The sequence below is a fragment of the Microtus ochrogaster genome, chromosome 1 (assembly GCF_000317375.1).
Source record: "Microtus ochrogaster isolate Prairie Vole_2 chromosome 1, MicOch1.0, whole genome shotgun sequence".
NCBI lineage: Eukaryota > Metazoa > Chordata > Mammalia > Rodentia > Cricetidae > Microtus > Microtus ochrogaster.
Genome location: NC_022009.1, coordinates 112,345,636 through 112,351,635, shown reverse-complemented (window position 1 = coordinate 112,351,635; position 6,000 = coordinate 112,345,636). Strand labels below are relative to the sequence as shown.

Sequence of the window (6,000 nt, the reverse complement as noted above, 5' to 3'; positions counted from 1 at the left end):
GGGAAATTTATTCAAAGTTTCTTAGCATCCAAATGGGCCCAAGTGAGTCAGTAGGCATTTTAAATTCAGGTAAATGAAAATGTTTTGAGGCAGAATGAATCCTGTTGTTCAGAATATAAACCTTGCTGTTCCAGAATTTTCTGAAATAGGAAATCAGGCCTTTTCTAACCTGAGTTGTAAGGTGGAAGCTTGAATTCCTCGGAACAAATCAGGTTCTGAGCATTATAGTTATCTAAATCGTCCCCTAGAGAGCTTTCTGTGTTTGGCAGACACTGTCCCAGTAGTAGAGAGACTGAGTCCTGTGGTTACTTTCATAGAACAGAACCTACAGACCCATGAGTGAGTAAATTATTAATGTATTTATAAGTGAACAATAAGTATAGGTCACCCTGAAAAGTCACCAAGAATGTACCTGGCTCTCTGGAATGGCATTCCCTTCTGCCTGGTGAAAAACAGAGTACATATTATACTACTATGAAAAACACAGGTGTTCAGGTTACCCAGCCATTAAAAAATCTAAAATACATTGCACCGTAGTCTGTCTCTGGTCTGTAAACAAAAGCACTGTTATTATTAAGCCATGGTGGAGGTAAGAAGTCTACAGTATGGCTACTTCTCCAAGAAATAAGAGTTGCCCTCTAATCCACAGGGATCCAGTTAAGTTAGTAAAATTTGTATGATATAAATGGATTATATCCAGATTTAAGACTGGGAGAAAGTACAACTAAATATATAATTAGAAATATATATATATAGAAAATAACAGCAACAAAAACCCTAAGTATCTTTACACTAAGAACTGAATTTAGTTAATAGTATCATTTGATATTTAAAAGGTATGCTGTAATATTAATGGGAAAATATCTATAAGAATAAAAATGCCCAAGATCTGGAGGGATAAAGTTTTAATTCACCTACTCAGGGGCTGAGGAAGAGAGATCACAAGTTCAAGACCAACCTGGCTACAATGAGTTCAAAGCCAAGTTAGGCAATTTAGTGAGAACCTGTCCCAAAATAAAAAGTAAAAAGAAGGCTGATGATATAGCTTAATGAATGGTCCAGTGCTGACCTGACCTACATGAGGCTTTAGGTTTCATTTCCAGTACAGGAGAAACAGAAGAATACTCGAAAAGACAAGGTTGATGCCACTTTTGTTTTATACAGCATCAAAGAGGCTAATTCACTGCCCGAGTCTGCACTGCAGCACGGCATAGCTGAGATTGAAGATGGGGTGTCTCTGGGTCCCCACACTCATATGACTGCCTCTCTTGCTGGTGTCTATGGGACGTCAAGTTCCAAACCCTATATGCTGTATACATTTAAGAACACTGAAAAAATTTAAGGATTTCAAAATCAGCAATCAGGAGAGTGAAGTCTATAGGACTCTACTCGAGTCCACCCCATTGGGATACTTCGCAATCATCTTCTAAGCTGGAAAATGACTAAGAAAGAATACACTTTGGGGACGAGGACTGGCATCTCCATTTTATCAAGGAATGCTTCATGTGGACAGTTCTGCCCATGAAGACAGTGAGAAAATATGATAGTGGGATTCTCCTCTGTGTGTTGTGAATATGTTTTATTACCATTGGTTAGTAAAGGAGCTGTTTCAGCTGGTGGCTTAGCAGAGCAAAGCCAGGAGAGAAATCTGAACAGATATATATATATAGAGAGAGAGGGAGAGTAGGTGGAGTCTGGGGGATGCCATGTAGCTGGATTGATGCCCAGACCCTTTATCAGTAAGCCACAACCTCGTAGCGATACGCATATTAATAGAAATGGGCTAATTCAAGATGTAAGAGCTAGCTAGAAATACTCCTGAGTCATTGGCCAAGCAGTGTTGTTATTAATATAGCTTCTGTGTGGTCTGGGTGGCCAAGAAACAAACGAACAGTCTCTGCTTATAGAATGCCAAGTGTCTGGTGCAATTTATGGCACTATTCTCTCAGAATGTTATTTGTAACCCCTGACCTCCCTTTGTGGGAAGCAACTCCCAGAGGAGTTGGTGTCCATATCTTTGTCATCCTGAAGATAGGCTTACCTGCAGGAGAGCCACCTTCATGATCCCACCAGAGGTGGATTAAAAGAATGCAGTTCTTTTTTAGTTTTAAATGTGTGCCCAGCTGTTTAAACAATCCAGAGGCTGGGTATAGTGTGCACATATTTAATCCCAGCACTAAGATAGCAGAGGCAGACTCTGTGAGTACAAGGCCAAGCTGGACTACATAAGAAGTCTGGTCTAGGCCAGCCAAGGCTTAGATCACACACACACACACACACACACACACACACACACACACACACACACACGAGAGTTTAGGATGTCAACAGATTAAGCAAGATAAACGTTTTCCTGGCTCTTGTAGCAATACTTAAAAATACAATCCATAATATTTTATCCATGTAGATCAGGGGTTCTCAACCTGTGGGTGTCGACCCACTTGGGGGTCAAATGACCTTTTCACAGGGGTCACATTATCAGATATCCTGCACATTAGATATTTACATTATGACTCATAACAGTAGCAAAATTATGGTTATGAAGTAGCAACGAGAATAGTTTTGTGATTGGGGGTCATCACAGTAGGAGGAACTGTATTAAAGGGTAGAAGCATTAGGAAGGTTGAGAACCGCTGATGTAGATGATCACGAAGAACTTCGCAGAGTGGAAAATGAAGGTTTCGGGGAGCGAGCTTGTTCAGTCCGCTAGCTACTCCCTACATCCTTAAACTTGCTAGAGGACGGGCGAGAAGGCCATTTCTCCCAGGCAGTGACTCTACCCAGACAAGGCTGGGTGTTTTGAAATCGCGTGTCTCACTGGGGAGGAGGTGTTTTGGAACCCGTGTGTCCCGCTGGGGCGCGGCTATCCCATCACCTGCTCCAACCTGGCCTACCTACCAGACCGGCTTCCTGCGTGGCTTCCCCACCCCCACCCAATCTCGGAAGGGAAAGTGTAGATTTCCACGAACACAGGGCGTTCTGTCTTCTCGGTCGGCCACAGCTCGCCCTTCCTGGAGCTGCCTTTGTGCTTGGAGGTAGTTCGCCCTGCTAGCCAGTCACCTGACCCGTCCCAGGAGCAGCCGGTGGCTTCCGCCACATTCCTAGAATTCTTCCTCGCTGCTCCGGAGGGTGGACAACTGCGGGTTCTCTGAGCTGCTCTGACGCTGACTGTCCGCCTCCCGCCCCGGCTAGAAGCTTTCGGCCAGTGACAGCAAGTGAGCCCTGGAGGAGTAGCTCGCAGGTAACCTAGTTTGCGGGGACAGCTGCGACTCCTGAAATGGGCCGCTCCACGCGGAATCATTCTTCTTTTTGTTGCGCCTGATTTTTTAGGAAAGTTAACTTGTCAACCAACTGGTACTTCTTTAAAAACAAACAAGTTTAAAACTAAGGAAAGAGCGTAGGTCCCAAGATAAGTTCCCTAACCCATCGAGGGGAGCAAATGGAGAGAAATGAAAAACGCTGAGTTAAAAAGGCAGTTTATAAAACAGATCTCTTCTTGGTTTTGCGTAGCCTCAGGCACGGCATTTAAAGAAATGAATGGGTCCTGCTCTATACCCACCTGCAAGGCTAGTGGGCATACTGAGAAGTGCCTAGGCGAGAGCTTAGCGCACAGAAGGGACTTGAGTATGCACACAGATGCACACGCATGTTTCATGTGTGCACATATGTGCCTACCGTGCATGTACATATATGCATATATCTGCTCCACAGTACTATAGCTTCTAGAAAGGTAAGTAGTACAGATGAGGCAGATTTGACCAGGCTCAGGCCAGGGGTTCAGCTTAGGTTACAAAATAAACAAGCAGGAGAAACCAGACATCTAAGCAAAACATTGACCAGAAAATAAATAAATGCTTTGCCAAATCCTAATTCAGGAAAAAAAAAAAAAAAAACCCTTCAGTGAAGGGATGGGGAGGCAGTTCAGTCATAATTAGCAAGTATGGTAATGCAACCAGAGTGGAACACTCCTTCCTTTGTGAGAGGAATGGGAAGCAGCTCCAACTATGCGAGCTGTCTGTAACTCTATGACTGACTTCCAAAGGTCCTGGGAGGGCTTTGTGCCTGGAGACCTCCAGATTTCTGTCCTAGCTCCGCAACTGGTCTTTGGGCATCCGAGCTGCTGCTTATCCTTATCTCTTAGCATCAGGTTTTCATCATGTGGCTTCTCCTAATCACGTGACTCAAAACTTGAGAAACACTCAGAATAACGCTCAAACACGGTTGTGTAGGGAGAAAGGCGGGGGTTTTATTTCTTGCCTCTTGTGTCTGATACCCTTTATCAAAAGACAGGCAAAGGAGGGAGTATTAGATCACCATTCTATGTAATGCAAGAGCTTTCAAGTTGAAGACCCATACACTCAGAGTGAGCTGTTCGTTTTTCAAACTTAGGTTCGGTGATGCATAAAGAGCCACACGGAAGTTTGACTGGACAGAAAGGGCCTGATATAACGCTAACAGGCTGACTGGGGAAGCCCAGCAAGGGCTCTCTTTTCAGAGCTTTCTTCGCTTCTCTGTGTAGCATGCCTTCTTGGTTACAGGACACCGAAAGTCTTATCATCAGGAAAGCTATGGTAGAAAACGCCATAGCTAGCCCCAACACTGAAAAGCAAGAGAAGACTGGCGTGTTGTTCCTTGCCTTTGGGGTTTGCGTTGCGGAAAGGGGTTCTAGTTTCAGAGATCTACTCTAGAGAAGAGAGATTCTAGTGTCTGTGCCTTGCTTTTCCACGGGGAAAGGGAGGGGAAAAGGAATCAAGGGGCAGGAGAACACAAAGTCATGGCGAAACTTTACTCCAGGCAGCTTCTAGAGCCTTCATTTTGGGGGTGTTATTTTCTTAATCCCAATAGTCTTCTTTAACAAAGGGATCTTTTACACATCATCAACGTTGATCTTTAATACAGCCTGGTAGAATAGTCCCCATTTTACAGATGACACATGGAAAAGTATGCACCCATGGTCCTACAGCAGCCTAGCCAAGAATCCCATCCTCATCTTAAAAAGCATCCCTGGCTCTGAGATTAGCACATGCATGTTGAGTGAAATCTGTAAGTATCTTGGTACCCAAAATGATACTGCTCAAATGCCATTTCCTCTACCGAGCTTTTAGTATCATCTGCTAACGGAGGCCTGCCTTTGACCCTCTCACTCTTTCTGGCAGAGGCTTTCTCTAGATCATCTCCACAGAGCAGACTATTTAGGTCCATCGCCATTTTAAGGAGGAAAGGCCTCTTTCAGCTTGCAGCTCCAGGGGATACAGTCGATCATGGTTGACAAAGTATGGCATCGGGAACAGGGGGCAGCTGGTCACATGGCATTTAGAGACAGGAAACAGGAAGCAGGATTATGCTCTGCTCACTTCACTTGCTCCGTTGTATTCAGTCTGGAACCCCAGCTCAAGGACTGGGGCCACCCAGATAGAAAATGGGTCTTCTCACCTTGACTGACCTAGTCTGGATAATTCCTCAAAGACATACGCAGAGATTAGTTTCAGCAGTGGGTTTCAGTCCCCTCAACTTGGTAATCAGTACAAACATCATGGTGCTCAAAATGTTTTCACAGGAAGGGGACTTAAGAAGAGTAGATCAAGTTGGAAGCATGCCTGTGAGGCTCCAGGGCAGGCATCGTGTAGAGCGTGATGGAGCTCAGGGAACATCCACCCTTGGGTGCTCCTCTCCATAGGATGTACTTCTGCCCCCTTACAGATCCCATCTCTGATGTGTCTGTGGCAGCCCAGTCTCTCCGTGATGTGCAGACATTGTCCAATGTCTAGAGAAAAACTTATTTCTATCTGTAATGGATTAAGTAAAAATATAAAGATGCTGTGGATCCCCAAGTGGTGGCAGTGGGCAGCAGAATGGAGTGAGACAGAAGTGCCTCCTGGGGGAGATAAAAGGGACTGGAGGAAGAAGATCAACTTCCTTGGTAGAGGGGGGAGGGAGTGGGCATGGCTTGTCTCTTAAAGGGACAGAGCAGACCATTACACTATCCCCGTCTATGTTTCT

General features: G+C 44.8%; 1 protein-coding gene across 1 annotated transcript in view; it reads left to right on the top strand.

Moving 5' to 3' along the window:
* The first annotated feature begins 3,114 nt into the window (after nucleotides 1–3,114).
* Veph1 (ventricular zone expressed PH domain containing 1) overlaps nucleotides 3,115–6,000 on the top strand; it is a 172,911-nt gene continuing 170,025 nt past the window's right edge. Inside the window, exon 1 of the mRNA XM_005344073.3 lies at nucleotides 3,115–3,241. The gene's annotated coding sequence lies outside the window, so the exon portion shown is untranslated. The remainder of the gene's footprint in view (nucleotides 3,242–6,000) is intronic.